A 19,739-nucleotide genomic window follows, 5' to 3' on the forward strand; every position below is an offset into this window, starting at 1 on the left:
TTCTGTTGTCCAGGTGGCTGTTTTTTGAAAGCTGCCAGAGACTGGGGTTTGGCTGTTTTGAGGATATATCCTTCTCTGAAAGCTGCTGGCTTGGACTTCTGTCCAAAGGTGTTACAAAGCTGAAAATCCAGCATCACATGAGCGTACTTCTTTTTGTGCTAAGCCTGAAGAAGGGTGTATTTCTGTGCGATGTCACTTTACCTTGGAACAGTAGAGATAGCTAGCTGTTAGAAGTTATACTGTGTCATGTTTAAGTCTTTCAATTGGTAAAAGTTATGCCCATTCTTTTTGTTATATTCTACCTATGTTCTTAAATAAATTTTGTTTGATAAAATCTTTCACTTGAAGCATACCTGAGTGAAACACCTAATGCTCACCAGTGCCAAAATCAAATGTAAAATTTAGGGTCTCGGCTAACTTCACAAAATATCTTGAAGTTTCTGGATTGGGTCTTAACAACCCATAGAAAGCTGCAGGGTTTCTGGTGAAATGTTGCACCATGCCAACTCTTTAGACTTAATTATCCTCATTTTAAACATTACAGTGCATTACCATAAAATATAGAAGCAGAATTAGGCCATTCGGCCCATCGAGTCATGGCTGATATGATTCTCATCCCCATTCTCCAGCCTTCTCCCCATAACCCTTGATCCCCTTATTGATCAAGAACCTATGTATCTCTGTCTTAAAGATGCTCAATGACCTGGCTTCCACAGCCCTCTGTGGCAATAAGTACCACAGATTCACCACCCTCTGGCTGAAGAATTTCCTCCTCATCTCAGTTTTAAAGGAGCGTCCCTTCACTCTGAGGTTGTGCCCTCGAGTTCTAGTCTTTCCCACTAGTGGAAACATCCTCTCCACATCCACTCCATCTCTCCACATCCACTCTATCCAGGCCTCTCAGTATTCTGTAAGTTTCAGTTAGATCCCCTCCTCATCCTTCTAAAGAAAACAAAGCAATACAACCTCTAGAATTTCTTCAGCGTTATTCTGTTACTTCACATTAATTCCTTACATATCAATCAGGAATTTTTTTAACAAACTGCTAGATTCCCCTAATTTTAATAATTCCAAAGGGCACTTAACCTCCCCTAAAGAGAACCTGACCTCTTCTAAAGGTGTCCCTGTACCTATCCAAAAGGGTACCTTACCTTCCAAAAACGTACCATACCAAAATAACGAACTTCAGTTAGTTTAGACCCCTTCATGAAAAATGTAATGCCCCAGGTCATTTTTTGGACTTTCCAGCAATGAAAGTTGGATCTGTTTGAAGGCAGCTGCACTTTTATTTGCACCCATAAAGTACAGATGTGCAAACTGCAGCCCTCCTCCTTCCGCCCCCACCAGCAAAATTTGTGGGTGGGTGCAGGGTTCAGGGATGGGACTTCTGGAATGGGAGCTCCGGTGCCATTGTGGCTCAGCAGAGACCCTCCCCTTTGCTCCATAACTTCAGGCCAAAGTGGTTTTTAATTACTTTATCCACTGCTACTGAGATGACTGCAGAGATATTTCAGCATAAAAAAGTCAATTCAATGTAATAAAACTGAATAAATGGTAGGTAGGTTTGTACTTTGTAACATTTGCTCACTTAATTGCCTTAGCAGTAACATTAATGATTATGCTGTTCACATATTTTGTTAATCTGACTTGCTTGTATTCATTACCCATTAAGCATAATGCCCACAACATTCTTTGTGCGTTGAAATAAGGAATGAAAGGAAGGTGGAGTCTGGCTGCCATTTGCCTTTCTACTGCCAAATTGCATGTGCCAAAGAAACCAACCAGAATCCCTCAACTCCTATCTCATCCAGATTCTTAAAGCAGCACACCTCATAGTGATACAAATAGACACTTGGGCATCCCATATCTAAGATTAATAGAGAATCACAAATAGCCTCTGAAACACTGTTGATTTTAAACAGTGTGGGTGATTTGCCAAGCCCGTAAACTTAAAATGACTAATGCTCGAGGATAATACAGTTCAGCTAATGTTAATAATAATAATTGAAGTTCCAGTAAAGTTAAAAGTAAATATTTTATTTATGAGCATAATTCTCCAGCTACCCAGCCTCATGTTTGCTGCTGGCAAGAGGTAGTGCATTGTTTGCTAGTGGAGGGATTCTCTGGTCCCACTGCTGTCAATGGGAATTCCCACTGACATCACCCCATGCCGACTGGAAGTCCATGGATGGGAGTGCCGCCAGCGTGAATGGCTGGGGAATTCTGGCCTATATCTCTTTGGTTACTTTATTCACTGAGTTACCTTCAGTTCAGTTGTAGTAGCCTCTATAATATTCACAACCTGAACAGATCATAGAATCATAGAATCCCCACTGTGCAGAAGGTGGCCTTTCGGCTCATTGAGTCTGCACTAACTCCCTGACACAGTGTCTTAGCCAGGCCCTCTCACCCATCCTATCCCTGTTACCCCACGCATTTACTATGGCCAATCCAGCTAATCGACACATCTTGAGATACTAAGAGGCAATTTAGCACGGCCAATCCGCACATCTTTTGACTGTGGGAGGAGATCAGAGCACCCAGAGGAAACCTACGCAGACACAGGAAGAATGTGCAGACTCTGCATAGACAGTGACCCAAGGCCAGAATTGAACCCGGGTCCCTGACGCTGTGAGGCAGCAGTGCTAACCACTGTGTTAAGTAAATGAGGCAAAGATAAGTAACAAGAGTTCTGTCTATTTACTTACAGTACATAGAGAGTAAATCTGAGACCGTTATACACTGCCTAATAATCATCAGAGTTACAGCCTCAGTTTCTTTGTGATACCAGTTTCCAGCATACACATACAGATGTTGACATGGAGGCGTGTGTCTTTATATAGCACCGGATATGAATTAATTATCAAAGCTAATGCAGTAGGAATTGTAATTTTTTTTTTGCAGATGGAATATGAAACGCAGCACCACAAGCTCAGTATCTTTCTACTCGAGGTAACTGAAAACATGCGCATGCAATCTCAAAGTAGTATGTGTGCAGTGGTGGCTCTGAACCTCTTCCAACTGCTCAAGAGGGGACTCAATAACTTGGAGTACACGTGTGGGGGATGGGATTTACTGCCTCCCAGCTGCTGAGAGATTTGAATGACAATCAGTCATGTGAGTGAGTTTGGCCTCTTCCAGCAACTCAATAAATGTCAATATTAAATATTATTTAATCAATTCTGGCCTCGGGTGACTGTCTGTGTGGAGTTTACACATTCTCCCCGTGTCTGTGTGGGTTTCCTCCGGGTGCTCCAGTTTCCCCCCACAGTCCAAAGATGTGTGGGTTAGGTGGATTGGCCATGCTAAATTGACCCTAGTGTCAGGGGGATTAGCCGGGTAAATGAGGGTTATGGGAATAGGGCCTGGGATGGGATTGTGGTTGGTACAGACTCGATGGGCTGAATGGCCTCCTTCTGTACTGTAGGGATTCTATAATTCTAGTATAAAGATGATATAGAAATATGTGTATGGAATTTACTTCATAATTGCCAAGTGGCCTATCCCAGATCAATGTTTGACACATTTTTTGAAAGGTTGGAAGTTTCTAAGCAGACAAGTTAATTCCTGGAACTAGCCAGCCAGTCCTGCTTTCCCAGTGGTATTGATAATGATGGAATCATGCATACTTGCCGTCTTTGCGTCATCACCCCATCGTTCACACAGAATAATCTGCAAGGTAGGAAAGTTCAATCTGTTCAGGAGTAGCACCTCAGTCACATTATCTAATCAACTTTGGGAGGAAAGAAAACTTTTGCAGCAAAAGTGGCTCTGGGTTTAGCCACACTGAGCTGCCATCAACCCAGCTTCGAGGAACAGTAAATCAGATGGTTCAGGAACCACTGAGACTTGCAGTTAAAATGAATCAAGGCTTTTAACATTGTTTATTACCCATGCTGCATGCCAAAGTTATACAGCCCAAAAGAAAATAAAAGATGCAATATGAAACCACATATATAATATATATAGCTGAATATATCCAGAGCCAGGTAGAAGAGGATGAATTATGATCGAAAGGAAAGTCCTGATATGGCAGGAAACAATATTGTTTGGTTTGGATCGGAATGCAGAGTGTAGTAAATTTTGACTATGTACTTTGCTGTTTTAATATGCTGAACCCAATCTGTCTTTTAGTGTTCCTTGGCCCCCACCCCAACTGTCTCCTTTTCACCACGAACATCCCGCCCGTCTGTAACTCCGTCTCCCACCAGGATGGTCTTGAATGGAGGCCCAGCCAGTGCCCAATCACCACTGCCCTTCCCCTGCGCCCCTCCCACTCCATCCTCCACCCCACCCCACACCATCCTTCCCCACTCCCTCAACCCCTCACCTCCAACCCTGCTGAACTTGTTCCTACATTAAACAATTCCCACACGCTTTCTGAGTGGTGTTGCCATGGGAATGCACAGGGGTCCTAACAATGCCCTTTCTTTGTTGGATATTTGGAACATTCCTTGTCCCAGTCCGAGACAGGTCCCCCCGGCCTCACCTCTCTTTTTCTAGCACACTGTTGATTGTATCGGGGCACACTTCCTGCACTCAGGGTGAACTGGAAAATTCCGTCAGCTTTGCTTCCAATTCCAACCTCGCTCACCATCACAAAGTCAATTCCTGCCTTTTTCCTTCCTTCTTTATCTCTGTTTCTGGGAATAGATTCTCAAGGAACCTTTCCATTTCCATGCAAAAATGCATCAGTTTTAACCTCCTCTTTTCCAACTGTCCAGGATGTCCTAAACACTCCATCCAGAGCTTCTTTCAAATTAGTGTATTGTGTTCCCTGTTCACATTCAATCCTCTTCACATAGAGTCATAGAACATTACAGCACAGAATAAGGCCCTTCGGCTCATTGTTCTGTGCTGGTATAATAATTCCCATTCACCAGTTAGGTAAATGACAACTATAATGCTTATTTACATATAACTATAATGTAGAGGCTTGCAGCCTCATGGCTTCCAGTCAGTTCCCGAGAAGGTTCTGGAACAGAAATCTGAGCTCACGAGGGTAATCCCCTACCCTGCTCCCCGACTGGTCCCCCGGGTCATGTCTGCAGATGGATCCTTAAAGGGACAATCACCAGAGACAGCCATCAAGCACCTATCTATTCTAATCCCATTTTCCAGCACTTGGTCCATAGCCTTGTATGTTATGGCATTTCAAATGCTTCTTACCTGTCAAAACCAAAGACAGGTTGGGCGACCATTCAGTCCACAAGCCCGATCCTGAGCTGCCGATCGCTTGTAATGTTAATTCTCCACCACATTCCCACTCTGACTTCTCTACACTGTTCCATTGAAACTCGACAAAGCTCACAGAACAGCAGCTCATCTGGATTCGCATTGAGTTCAACAGTTTCAGATCATTATGACTGTTCTCACGTTTTCGCACAGCTGGTAAATGATTTAGCTCTGCATTCAATCATTCCTGCCTTCCATTGTATCACAGACATTTTCTTTTATGTTTCTCCCCTCCCCTTTCACTGCCTCTTAGCTTGCTTAAAACATGTCGGCCAGAATTCTCCGGCCGTTTACATCCCACTGCTTCTGGAAGCGAGGACAGAGAATTTGATGCTCAGACAAATCTCCAATCACTGCAGGAAACCAGAGAATCCCGCTGGCGTGAAGGGCTGTTGCATCTGGAAAAATTTCCAGTTTTGATGTAAAGTCAGAGACCTGAAATAGCAACTCTGTTTCTTGCTCCCCACAGATACTGCCAGACCTACAGAATACTTCCAGCATTTTGTTTTTATTTCGGGTTTTCAGCACTCAGCACTCAGAATTCTCTGGCCGTTTACACCAGTGGGATTCTCCAATCTCGCCGGCAGCAACCCCACCCCCTGTGGGTTTCCCGCCAGCGTGGGGTGACATCAGTGGGAATTCCCATTGACAGCAGCGGAACCAGAGAATCCCGCCACTAGCAAACAACGCACCACCTCCTGCTGGCGGGAAACACGCGGCTGGGGGACTGGAGAATCTCGCCCCGTATCTTTTTTAGTGCGTTTCACTTACTTATTTGTTTTTATGCACCGCACCTTTTAGAGTATTTGGAGTAGAGTATTTGGAATAGAGTATTTGGTGGCACAATGGCACAGTGGTTGGCACTGCTGCCTCACAGCGCCAGGGACCCAAGTGCAATCCTGGCCTCGGGTGACTGTCTGTGTGGAGTTTGCTCACTCTCCCCATGTAAAGTCACAGACCTGAAATTTTCTTTGTTGTTTAGAGGGATACGGTCCCCAGAAGGGTAGGGGGTTTCAGTTCAGTTGGGCAGCATGGTCGGTGCAGGCTTGGAGGGCCGAAGGGCCTGTTCCTGTGCTGCAATTTTCTTTGTTCTTTGTCTGTGTGGATTTCCTCTGGGTGCTCCGGTTTCCTCCCACAGTCCAAAGAAAATGTCTGTGGGTTAGGTTGATTGGCCATGCTAAATTGCCCCTAGTGTCTGGGGGGCTAGCAGGGTAAATACGTAGGGTTATGGGGATAGGGCCTGGGTGGGATTGTGGTCGGTGCAGACTCGCTGGGCCAAATGGCCTCTTTCTGCACTGTAGGGATTCTATGAAATTTGTTCATGTTTAATGGTTGATGTTGGGGGAAATGCAAATCACTCAAGTGATTAATTCTTAATGAAGATCCTGACTGAAATATTGACAGAAGATTAGATGGATTCAGAGATTGTTTGGCCTGAGTTTAGTGTTGCTGAGGATTTCCATTTCGAGCTCATTTCTAATGGCACACAGTGGGTTTTTACATTTGGCTGGGTTGTTGTCAGTGTTATGCATGTCTATTGGCAAAGTCCTTTATTCCTGCTAAGTTGGCTGGAGCATCGCACTTTATACTTCAGCTAGCAGAACAATCATGGATATCTACCTTTTCTGAATTTCTAACTTTTCCCAGTTCCCATGGAAGATTATTGACCTGAAATAACACGGCTGCAACCTGACCTGAACATTTCCAGCATGTTCTCTTTCAGTTTTCCAACATCCACTGTGTTTTATTTTATAACTATTTATTGATTATTTATTTTATGACAGTAATTAATGTAAGGTAATCACTCTATTACCTTAATGATTTTTTTAATTCATTCATGGGATATGGGCATTGCTGGCTGGCCAGCATTTATTGCCCATCTATCATTGCTCCTGGAGGGCAATTGAGAGTCAGCCATATTACTGTGGCTCTGGAGTCACATGTAGGCCAGACCAGGTAAGGAGGCAGATTTCCTTCCTTAAAGGACATTAGTGAACCAGATGGATTTTTCCAACAATCGACAATGGTTTCATGGTCATCGGTCGATTCTTAATTCCTGATTTTTTTAAAATTGAATTCAAATTCCACCATCTGCCGTGGCGGGATTCGAACCCGGGTCCCCAAAACATTAGCTGTGTTTCCAGAATAATAGTCCAGTGAAATTACCACGAGGCCATTGCCTCACAAACTTCTGCTTCAACGGGTTGTTGACATTTGTGGAGATTAGATCATGAACAAGCCCTGAGATTTGATACCTCTCTGCTCCATGTCCTGAGGACAGATGGAACCGCTACAAGTCCACACAATCGTCACTCGACACCATCAGCAACAGTAGAAATGGACCCATTTGGAACAGAAAACTCACGGGTTCAATCCTCAGTTCATTCCAACGGTAGCCGGTGTGCTACAGTTTGCCCCAGATATTGCTGATCTAGAAATAGAAAGAACAACTTGCATTTATATAGCGCCGGCTTGGCCACCGGACATCTCAAAACGTTTTACTGCCGATGAAGTACTTTTGAAGTGTAATCACTGTTATAATGCAAGAAACACAGCTGCCAATTTTGCCCACAGCAAGCTCTGACAAACAGCAATGTGATGGTTATATTATTGGTGTTGTTGGGTTGGAGTAGTTTCAGTAAATTCTCAAACACCGCTGGCTGCAAAACTCTCAAACGTCACTGTACAGTAACACTAGCTTCTGGCCATGCTTACTCTCCTCGAGTCTCATTTTTCATGAATGTATGTCACCTCCTTCCAGGACATCACAGATCGTTACAGTTAACCCTTGATGTGATTCAGTCTAACGTTCCTCATTATACTACATCCCCCCCGCCAGGGTCTCCGTTCAGGCTTCAGGGCTCGCTGGCATTGTTGTGAACCCAATGCTTCAGTTTCCTAGTCATTCTGAGCTTTTTGTATTATGTAGCCTGGGTGGGATTGTTGTCTGTGTGGGCTTGATGGGCCGAATGGCCTTCTGCTGCACTGTTTCGCTGAATCTATGGTTCTAAATGCTAGTGAACATAGTTCGAATGCTCTTACTGTGAACTGGAAAATGTCAGTTAATTCTTTCATTTGTGATTAACGTGATCTCTCTGTTGCACAATTACAGTAAAACTCTTCTGTTTCTTCTGAATGTGTCCAGTTCCATCTGCACAATGTCAGATCTCAGATGTGTTGATTTCTCCACTCTGTCTCTAGACTGATCTCTGACCCAAACCGGTTCTCCCTGTCGAAGATCTGACAATGTTCACTGTAATAACTCCACGGAGGCGAAAGTCCGGTCACCAAGTTGCATTATTTACACCATACATCTGTACACAGCCAGCTCTCCAGTTGCTCCCTGCTGAATGCAGGCTGGGAGTCTGATGCGCATCAATTGGACACGAGGCTCAAAGCTTCGGTAAAAGAAGGCTTTTATTAACTAACAATGGAACTATCAGAACTTTAACACACTATCCCAGACTGAAGAGGTCCCGTCCGAGCAGGGGGTCTTATACCTCTCCCAGGAGGCGGAGCCCGACTGGGATGTGCCACAACAGTAACAACCACAGGTGTATCAATCCCACCCTAGCCCAACAACAACATTAGTACAATCCCACAGTGGGAACCAACGATGGTTCACCACAGAGTCTGACACACCTGCTTTAAGTAGGGAGCATGAGGCTCCCTGATTTAACCATCAATTAGGACTCATCAGATAGTTCATTATCTAGCAAGACAACCTCATTAGCCTGACTGAAGTCATCACATTCACGTTCTGTAGTGACTATCAAAGTCATCATTTCAGTAAATTCTCCACTCTTGCTTGCGCGTTTTCCAAGTCTCTGTGCTGTGGATCCTGTGTGTGGTTTGCTTCATTTACGCAAAGACTTCATTTTAAGATATTTCTACCTATGCAATTACATTTATTAAATGCTGAATTATTAAAGCTAACTTGACCATGTTTTAAACTCAGCAGGCATGCTGGAATTAGCTAGGAAAATTGACTGCACACTTGAAATTACAATGCAAGCAGAAACAGGCCTTTTCATAAGTTTTATGAAACAAAGTTTTCACAAACAGCACCTGCAAGTTGTTTTGATAGTCAGAGACAGCATTTACCAAATAAATTCAATAACACAGACAAGAATTAACGTATACTGTAGTCACAGCTCTATGTTTAGTTAGTTCAGTAAGAAGTCTCACAACACCAGGTTAAAGTCCAACAGGTTTATTTGGTAGCAAATACCATAAGCTTTCGGAGCTTGCTGCTCCTTCGTCAGATGGAGTGGTCCACTCCATCTGACGAAGGAGCAGCAAGCTCCGAAAGCTTATGGTATTTGCTACCAAATAGACCTGTTGGACTTTAACCTGGTGTTGTGAGACTTCTTACTGTGCTTACCCCAGTCCAACGCCGGCATCTCCACATCATAGTTAGTTCAGTCCAGAGTATGTTTTGAGTTCTTTGACCAGCACAGGACTGGCTCTTGCCAGTATCTCTCTCGCTCTCCAGTTTTTTTCATTTTTTGTAATGTTTTAATTTTAATTCTGCTGATGAAAGAAATTCAATGTACCAGTGCTGTCTTTGTCTATTTTGAGGAATGAATGGACCCTACGCTGTGTCTTTGACCTGTGGCATCAATATATATGGAAGGATAGGAATATGTGGCTGCAAACTGCTCCCCATGAGTAACTCACATGGAGCCAATCCATGCTGCAAGAGTGAGGATCTGTTGCTCAAGGACACTACTGGAAAATCCTCATTCTTTTTCAGTAATATCTTTATGGTTCTGACACCTCTCATAGCTTCTCCATTAGCCTTTGGAAACCTCAGTGAACTTGTTGGATGAACAAATTCAAATGGTTCTGTAAATTCCTGAAGTTCTATATTCACAAATTATGGTCCATTATCTGTTATCACAACATCAGGAATCTTATCGACTGTGAAAAATTCTTTCAATGACAATATCACTGCTTCCGATGTGTGACCGTGTAACTGTTTCATTTCAATCCGTCTACCGAGAGCGGCATGGTGGCACAGTGGTTAGCACTGCTGCCTCACAGCGCCAGGGACCAGGGTTCAATTCCAGCCTTGGGTGACAGCCTGCGTGGAGTTTGCACCTTCTCCCCGTGTCTGTGTGGGTAGATCTGGATATCAGTTCTTCCAATGAGTTCGAGAGATCTGGCCACCAAACCAAATGCCATGCTTTGGCCCTGCACTTGGTAATAGGCAAATGATCTTGATGTAGGCAGTGTAAGATCTCAAGCTTCAATGCCACTGGGATGACTATTCTATCCGCGTATACCAATAATCATTGATCACTGTCAGATGGGCTCACTGCTCAAAATACAGTCTCAAGTTGGAAATATATGACATGCATGTTGGCCAACTTTTAATTGTACATTAGATTTTTGTGTCTCGCTTTGTGTGGTTACAGTAATGTCACTTCTTACACAAATTCAGTATTGTGTTTTTGTTTGCACAATCTCCTCATGTCTGCATGGGTTTCCTCCGAGTGCTCCAGTGTCCACCCACAGTCCAAAGATGTGCGGGTTAGGTAGATTAACCATGCTAAATTGTCCCTTCGTGTCAGGGAGACTAGTGGGGTTATGGGATAGGACATGGGGGGGGGGAAGATTGTTGTTGGTGCAGGCTGGATGGGCCAAATGGCCTCCTTCTGCACTGTAGGGATTCCATGATTCCCCTAGATTCTTTGATTCTTTCTGGACTCCTTGTTTCACTGCATGAGAACGCACCTGCTATGTTCCATTGTTTCCCTTGAACATTTACAGTGTGAGTATCCAACCTCACCAATCTTCATTTAAACTTTTGTGGTGAAACCCACAGAGAGGAAGACTTTTAAATCAGAGATCAGGCACTTGGAGTTTGGGTGCTACAGTTCCCAGCAGGCCTCAGAACTTGTGTACATGTGCAGATCCGTTTTTTGCTTCTGCGTATGCTCTAGCCAGGGAATGTCCACACACGTACAGTCGGTGCATGTTTACATTTTTAGGGCGGGATCCAGCTTGTTTCTTTTATTTCTGCAGCCAGGAAATTGGCCCTGCACATGTACACAGAAGGGAAAAAAGACCCAAAAGTGAAACAGCATGAAAAAAAATCAGATGGCCATGGACAGGGACGCCATTCCTAAAGGGAATGCCCAGTGAACAGAAGAGAAGGGGACAGTGAGAAGGGGCCTAAACAAAGACGGAAGTCCCAAAACCAGGGAATAGCAAAGAAAGAGGTCTCAAGAAGGTGGTCAAGTCAAGGAACAAGGACAGGAATCTGAAACTGGTTCTCTTAAATAATGCTACAAGTACAGAGCACAGGAAGACTCTGCTTTAAAGACGCAGAGCTACAGGGAGCAGATATAATGTGAAGTGGGATTGAGCAAAGCCAAAAGATCAGAGGAGAGAGCTGAAGATTGGTGACTCCTTATGCGGGCCTTTGCAGCTTGACATGGCAGAATAACTGAGAGTGTGCGCGGAAGGTGAAGCTTGAATGCATGTAGAGATTCAGGAGAAAGGAATATCAGAAAGAGAGATTGAAACTCTGGGAGTGGATCCTTGTTGGAAGAGGTCCAAGTGAAAGTGCTGCCTGAGAAAAAATTCCGAGGCAAGTTCTTCAATAGTGCAGATTGGAAGCCCTCATGAGAAAGACAGAGTTTCAGTGAGACCATTTGGCTCAAGGTGTGGCAAGCATCTGGGTGGTTAATGAGAAATACAGAGAATCTACTTTGGTGTTTACTTTGAAATCTTTCCAACCATTTGTCTAGTCTAATGTAGCTTATTTTCTTGTTTTTTTGTTAAAATACACTAGAAGACTCCCCTGAATATGTTCAGTAACTGTCCTCCATAATTCCTAAAGAATAAATGTTTGGATTTATCCAGTCAGGTTTCCCTCCGGGATCAGAGTTGTCTAGCATTAACACCAACTGGGATCATAACACTTTGATGGCATTGCTGCAAATTCAATCATGTGATGAAAGATTTGTGGTCAATAGTAATGTGAAGACCTATGATATGGTCAGCAAATTTCTTGCATGCCCACATGGCTGCTAATATTTCCTTTTCTCTTACTCTTATTGCAGAAGTGCTGCGTTCCCAAAGACTGGCAGCCAAGGACTTGTAACAAACAATATTTCATTCACTAGTTGAGCAGCTACTCCACGCTTGTTCTCCGCCCAGGCTCCAGGGAGAACTCCCAAACTTCCATCATGTGACCTCTTAAGGAACCATGTCATCACATGACCACTCGGTCTACACTCCTCCGTATCTGTTGTCAAATGTGATGCATAATAGACTTCTCCATGTTTTCCATCTCTTTGTGTCTGTAAAGTATTATTCCCAATCCTGCATTGGATGTGTCCACTGTTATTATTATAGGTGACTCCAGGTCGTAATATGCTAATATTTCTGATGACATTAACCTCTCCTTGATTTTTTTCAAATGTTTTCCATTGCGTTCCTTCCCAACGCTATCCATTGTTTCAGTATGAAAGCTGATGCAGTGCTTCGTTGAGTTCTATTAAGCTTTTAACGAAATTTTGCTACTTGATTCCCCATTTCCATGAACCTGTGTAACTCTGCAATGCTCCTCAGAGCTGGAAATTCTTTTACGACTCTGGTCTTCAGTGGATCAACTGTTATTCCCAATGGATTCACTATGTGACCAAGAAACCTGATTGTTAGCTGTGAAAACCCACATTTCCTGTTGAGTGACAGTCCTGCCTCTTGTAGTCTTCTCAGCCCTGCTCTCACTCTCACATCTCACGTTCAGCTTGAGTGGACCCATGTATCAACACGTCCTCCGTGTGGCAAACAATTCAGTGTAAACCTTCTAAATGATTGGACATTGTTCTTTGAAAGATATCTGGTGCTATTGTTATTCCAAATGGGTAACCTGTTAAAACAGAATCTTTCAAATCACGTTATGAGTCGTGAGAAGTTTGAACTCCTCTTCCAGTGGTATTTGCCAAAATTTACTCATAGAATCCATACAATGCAGCAGAGGTCATTTAGCCCATCAAGTTTGCACCGACTCTCCGACAGATCATCTGAACCAGGCCCTTACCCCCGCCCTATCCCCGTAACCCCACACATTTCCCATGACTAATCCATCTATCCTGCACATCTTCGGACACTAAGGGGAAATTTACCATGGCCAAACCACCTAACCTGCATCTTTGGACTGTGGGAGGAAACTGGAGCACCTAGAGGAAACCCATGCAGACATGGTGAGAACATGCAACTCCACACAGACAGACACCCATGGCTGGAATTGAACCCGGGTCACTGGTGCTGTGAGGCAGCAGTGCTAATCACTGTTGGTGTCTTACTTAGAAAATATTGAGCTCTTCCCTAAATTAGCTAAACTCTCAACTACGATACCATTGGATGGACTTTTATTTCCATGGCTTCATTGAGGTGTGGAATCGATTGGCTTCCAAACCAATACCATCTCTGAGCACCAGCTCATTGGTTGTTTTACAGGTGAAGTGACTCGTGGTCTTACCATGAGTTAATCTTTTTCTTTACCTTTGGAGTGGAGGGTGTGAAATCTTTCTGGGTGTATAGTATAAGCATTCTGGCTTTGCTTCTGTTAGTGCTTAGTGTTATATCATGTGTTGCTTTTAGTTCTCCCAATCCAGTAAATAACTTTGAAAATTCTGTTCTGAAGTCTCACGATTAACATTCATCTTTCCTGATTTCTTTTATTCTGCGGATTTCAATTTCCTACTAGCCTTTCTACATAAGAGCAAACTAGTCTACGCTAGTGAGACCATGTCAGGAGTAGTGTGTACATTGGTATCCTTATTGAAGGAAAGATGTTAAAGAAAGCAGTTCAGAGAAGGCTTATCGGATTAATACCTAGAATGGGCGGGTTGTCTTATGAGGAAAGTTTGGACAGGTTAGGCATGTATCCATTGGAGTTTAGAAGAGTAAGAGGCAAATTCTAACATATAGGATAGAAAAATGCTGGAAAAATTCAGCAGTCTTGGCAGCATTTATTGGAAAGAAAACTGAGCCAACATTTCAAATCCACATGATTCTAAAAGATGCCACGATACAAAAATTTAAAAATAAAATCCCCCCCAACTCCAACACCACTCCCCAAACACCCCTCGACACCCCCCTGGAACACCCCGCGCACTCCCCTCTATGGAGGGCCCACTGGTGCAACAACCCAAAGCACTGCCCCCGGGACTGCCTCTCCCTGCTAGGTAATGTACTCGCCTGCATGCCTTCAGTAGGTTCTGCTCACAAGATGCACGTCATGAGGTCCTGTCATGAGGTAGGGGCATATGATATTGTTGCTGGAGTAGTAATCCAGAGAACCACGGTAATGTTATGGGGACCCGGGTTTGAATCCCACCATGGCAGATGGTGAAATTTGAATTCAATAAAAATCTGGAATTAAAAATCGAAGGATGACCATGAAACTATTGTCGATTGGTCTAAAAAACCACCTGGTTCACTAATGTCTTTTAGGGTAGGAAATCTGTCATCCTTACCTAGTCTGGTACATGTGACTCCAGAACAACAGCAATGTGGTTGACTCAGGGGTGGACAATAATTGCTAACCCAGACAGTGACGTCCACATACCATGAACGAATATAAAAAAAGATTCACGTCAGTGTGCCCTCACGCCAACATGAATGGACAATCTAACAGGGGGAGGCTATCAGCCTGAAAAGACTTGGGCTGGAATTTTCCAGCCATTCACACCTGCGGGATTCTCCAGTCCCGCTGCAGTGAACGGAGATTTGGCTGAACGCCACATTCACCGTCCTTGCCTGCAGCGGCAGCGGGGCATGAACAGCTGAAAAATCCCAGCCTTTATACGCATACTTCAATGGGGATCTGAATGTTGAACCTCGGGATTCCCATTACATCAATTGGAATGGGAAATCCTGCCAGTGTAAATGATTTCCAACTCTTGCCATCGATCCCACCACCAAAAACGGGAGCGCAAACACCCTCCCTCCCCGGCCTACCGTCTGTTTTTTAAAAAAACGACAAATATCTTCTCATTTACTTTATATTTTTAAAGGAAGATTATTTCCTATTCCCATACCAGGTTAGACAGTGAAACAACGTCATGGGCATAATCTTCAATGTAAAATAACCAATTCATTAAATAAAATTTTGACGCTGTTGCCCATATTTATTCCCACTGTTTCCTTTCTGTCTTTCCCCTCCATTGACTCCCATTACAACACTTCCTTGCTTGTCTGTCTCTGCTGCTCTGTGATGTGTGGAGAGAGGAAGTACGCTTCTGCACGGCAGCTTGTTGCCAGCTATTTCCTTCAATCTCACCAAGTTGAATTCTGTTATCAACAATAATCTATCCAGAAACTTAGTCAAGAACTGGGGAAACTCAACTTGTGAGGCCAGGGCAGTTGAAATTTCAGTCAAGGCTGAACTTTCCACTGGTGGCTTTGTGAATTTATAAATAGACCAGGGCTCAATCTAGCTTCTTCATTGCAATCAGCAAAGGAGGTGACAATGTTTTAATTCACCTTTTATCGCTAATTTAACACATCTATTGATGTTGATCCAGATCCTGATCTCAGACTGGAGATGAGCAAATTGTTTGCTGCTGGTATTCAGTGCAGCTGATCAAAAGATTTTCTCTCCGCAGTTGGCCGCCTGAATGTTTTCCAGCATTTTCTATTTTTGTTTTCGATTTTCCTGAGCTGATGGCAAGTATCTGCCAAAGACGTTCCCATCGCAGATAGGGGTGGTAGGGTGGCACAGTGGGTTAGCACTGCTGCCTCTCAGCGCCAGGGATTTGGGTTCAATTCTGGCCTTGGGTTACTGTCTATGTGGAGTTTGCACGTTCTCCTCGTGTCTGTGTGGGTTTCCTCCGGGTGCTCCGGTTTCCTCCCACAGTCCAAAGATGTGCGGGTTAGGTTGATTGGCCATGATAAATTGACCCTAGTGTCAGGGGATTAGCAGGTTAAATATGTGGGGTTACGGAAATAGGGCCTGGGTGGGATTGTGGTCGGTGCAGACTCGATGGGCTGAATGGCCTCCTTCTGCAGTGTAGGGATTCTATGATTCTATGATAGTCAAAGGCACGCACAAACGCAATCCCAACAAATATCCGATTTTTGAGAGTTTAGATAAATGGCGGCTGTACATTTGTGGAATTCATCTCAATTTGCAGTTGAGAATCTCAGCTACCCAGCCATCCGGGCAAATTACTGGAGCGTGTGAAGAAGCATTGATGATCCACCATCCTGTGATAGGACTTAGGCAGCACCCAAAATAACCGTGAATCTTATACACTTAGTGATGCAGCTTAATCTGATAAATTTATATTCCCTTATTAAATTCACTGTGAGACTTTTCTTTAATACAGGCTGTCCTTGTTGCTAAATCCCTCCCTCACCACGCTCCTTGGCTGGGCATATCCTCATTACATTTTCTTTTTGTTAATATTTTAAGATTCAATCTCAAAAAATATTTTGAATCATGTTGAGGCCCCTCTGTCAGTTTTCTATCCAATACTTCAACATCTTTCAAAAAAACCTTAAAATTGATAATGGCCGGTATTCTACAATTTTGTAGGCCCCACCACTGCTGACAGCCAGAACAGGGAATTTGACGCTAAGCCAGAACTCCATTCAGTACAGCGGGACTGGAGAATCCCAGCCGTGGGTGAGGTCAGAGAATAACGGCCAGTATCTTGGCTTTATTTTCTTCTTTGCATGATTTTACCCTCTGCTGACAGCCTGAGATCGATTGTTCTCCAGGTTCGTCGTTGAAGATGAAGAGTCCTGACCTATAATTAACCCTAAGTCATCTTGCTGCACTCTTCAATAGACAGCATCAATAGACACATCAATAAACTCAAGTGGGCTTATTTTCCTTGGAGCAGAGAAGATTAAGAAGTGACCTTATTGAAGTGTTCAATATTATGTCAGGGTGAAGAAGAATATTCTGTTTCCAATAGTTGGTATGTCAGTGATTAGGGGTCACAACTTCAAGATGGTCAACAAGAGAGCTCGAAGTGAGATGAGGAGAAACTCTGAGAGTTGTTGGGACTTGGAATGCGTTTCCAGGGAGAGTGGCAGAGGCGGACTCCATAGGAGTTTCAAAAGAGAGCTGGATACATATTTGAAAATGATGAATTTAGAGGGCAATGGAGATAGGGCTGGAGAATGGGACTAGCTAGGTAGCTCTTTCAGGGGCTGGTGTCGACACACTGGGCTGAATGGCCTCCTTCAGTGCAGTAAAATTCTATGATTCCATTCTAACTTTAAATAAATCTTCTTTAATTTGAGACAACCATCATTAATGTCACCATCACAAAAATGTGCCTGATACTTTCAAAAACAAAATGAAAGGTGACAAACACTGTCATGTGGTTAATATCCTTTTAGAACTGATGATCGTGGGGTTATTATCCTTTTAGAACCGATGATCGTGGGGATGGGAGGCAGGGACCAATGATCTGTGGGAGGGAGAGGGGTGTAGTGTAGGGAAATGCAGACTCCAATCGGGTAAACCCTGAAACCTCCGTGGTGGGTTGGGTGGGGAGGTATACTCAACTTATGATCAGAAGATGGCACCACCTCTGTGCAGCCCAGTTTTGGCGACGTGCTGAGGCCCCACTACCCTGTACGGTGCTGTAAAACTCACCCCCTTGATTTTATTTGGCAGAGTGTCGTAAGATCTGGAGAGGAAAGCAATCCATTTTCTCACCAGAAACAACACTCTGCCATTTTTTGGTCAGATTTAGCCCTTGGGATTATCTGGTCGCTCCTGTCCCGAGACCAGAAATTCCGTCCCGAGGTCAATGGACCTTAAAATAGTTAAAAATTGCCTGTCCCACCCATGGCAATTCCCACGGTGCATGGGACCGGAAAATTCACCCTGCTTTATCCAGTGGTCTGTTGGATCCTCCAAGCACACAAATGCAGGGGTTTTGACTCATTTTGTAATTTTGCACAATCAGAAATTCAGAACTAAAACTTCTTGATCCACTTAATATACTCTTACCGTCCGTTGCTATAAAGTAATGTGCACCTTTTGGTACTCTACTTTTTCCTTGGTAATTTAGTTGCTGTGAATGTAAACATGAAACAGCCTAATGCCAACATCACATTTCAATAACAATTTGCACTTTGTCTGGCACCCTTCCCATCAAGAAACATGTCAAGACACTTCATTGAGGCGAGTATCAAATGGACAGCAAGCCAAACAGGATGGTTAGGAGACATCAACATAGCATGATCAAAGAGGTGTGTTTTAAGGAAGCCTTTAAGAAGGAGGTGAGGAGCTCAGGAAGGAATAACAGTGCGCAGGAATGAGGATTTCTGTAGATAATGGGCAGGGAGGTTTCTATTCTTTTTTTATTCATTCATGGGATATGGGCGTTGTTGGCTGACAAGCATTCATTGCCCATCCCTCGTTGCCCGAGGGCAGTTAAGAGTCAATCACATTGCTGTAGCTCTGGAGTCACATGTAGGCCAGACCAGGCAAGGATGGCAGATTTCCTTCCCGAAAGGACATTAGTGAACGAGATGGGTTTTTACGACAATCGACAATGGTTTCATGGCCATTGGTAGATTCTTAATTCCGGATATTTTTTATTGAATTAAAATTCCACCTTCTGCCATGGTGGGATTTGAACCCAGGTCCCCAGAATGTTAGCTGAGTTTCTGGATTAATCAATTAAGTAGCAATAATACCACTAGGCCATCGCCTCCCCAGGCATCTTGGCACTGCCCACCGAGCATAGGGCAGTGCCAAGGGGGCAGGGCCTAATGGGTGTGGGGCCTCTGGAGGGAGATCGGTGGAAGTAAGAAATCCCACTGCCACTCTGCAGTCGGGCTGAGTGACAGAGGGAGAGAGATCAGCAATCAGGACTGGGGATTGGGGTGGGGAAGGGATTGGGCCTGCAGGGGAAATGATTGGGACTGCAAAGGGGGGTGGAAATCAAGGCAGGCTGGTGGCGGGGGTGGGGGGGTTGAGACTGGCTGGACAAGTTCAGGGGGTCAGCGTTTGAGTTGTGGGGGGGTCACATGGCCAGCATTGTGGGGTCGCAGGACTGGCCAGCGATCGAGCTGGCCAGCGTTCAGGAGCCCTGCAGTGTGAGGCCACTACATATGCGCCAATCTCGGCGCTGACAGCTCGGCGCATGCACAGTGGCCCAATCAGTGCTATGCTGCCGGCCTCTCCACTGGGAATAAGCCCCGCCCCTTGATTTTTTTGCAGGATTCACGCTGAGACACCCTGCAATGCACAGAATTTGGGAGATTGATTTTGAAACTCCTGCTGAAAAAGCCAGCAGGATTTACTTCAGTTTTTACCCAGATTCGACACTTAGAAATTTTTAGGGAGAATCGTCCCCCCCTCATGCTTACCCTAGCCAAATTCAAATTGGAAAACCTATGATGCCGGAGGACTTCATGAAACACTTTGGAGTTTCTGACCTGGATTATAACAAGCTGGATAGTGGAATAGAAGCAATTGACTTTTCAATTAATCAAATCTAGGCTAGGGACAG

The sequence above is a fragment of the Mustelus asterias genome, chromosome 12, assembly GCF_964213995.1.
Source record: "Mustelus asterias chromosome 12, sMusAst1.hap1.1, whole genome shotgun sequence".
Lineage (NCBI taxonomy): Eukaryota > Metazoa > Chordata > Chondrichthyes > Carcharhiniformes > Triakidae > Mustelus > Mustelus asterias.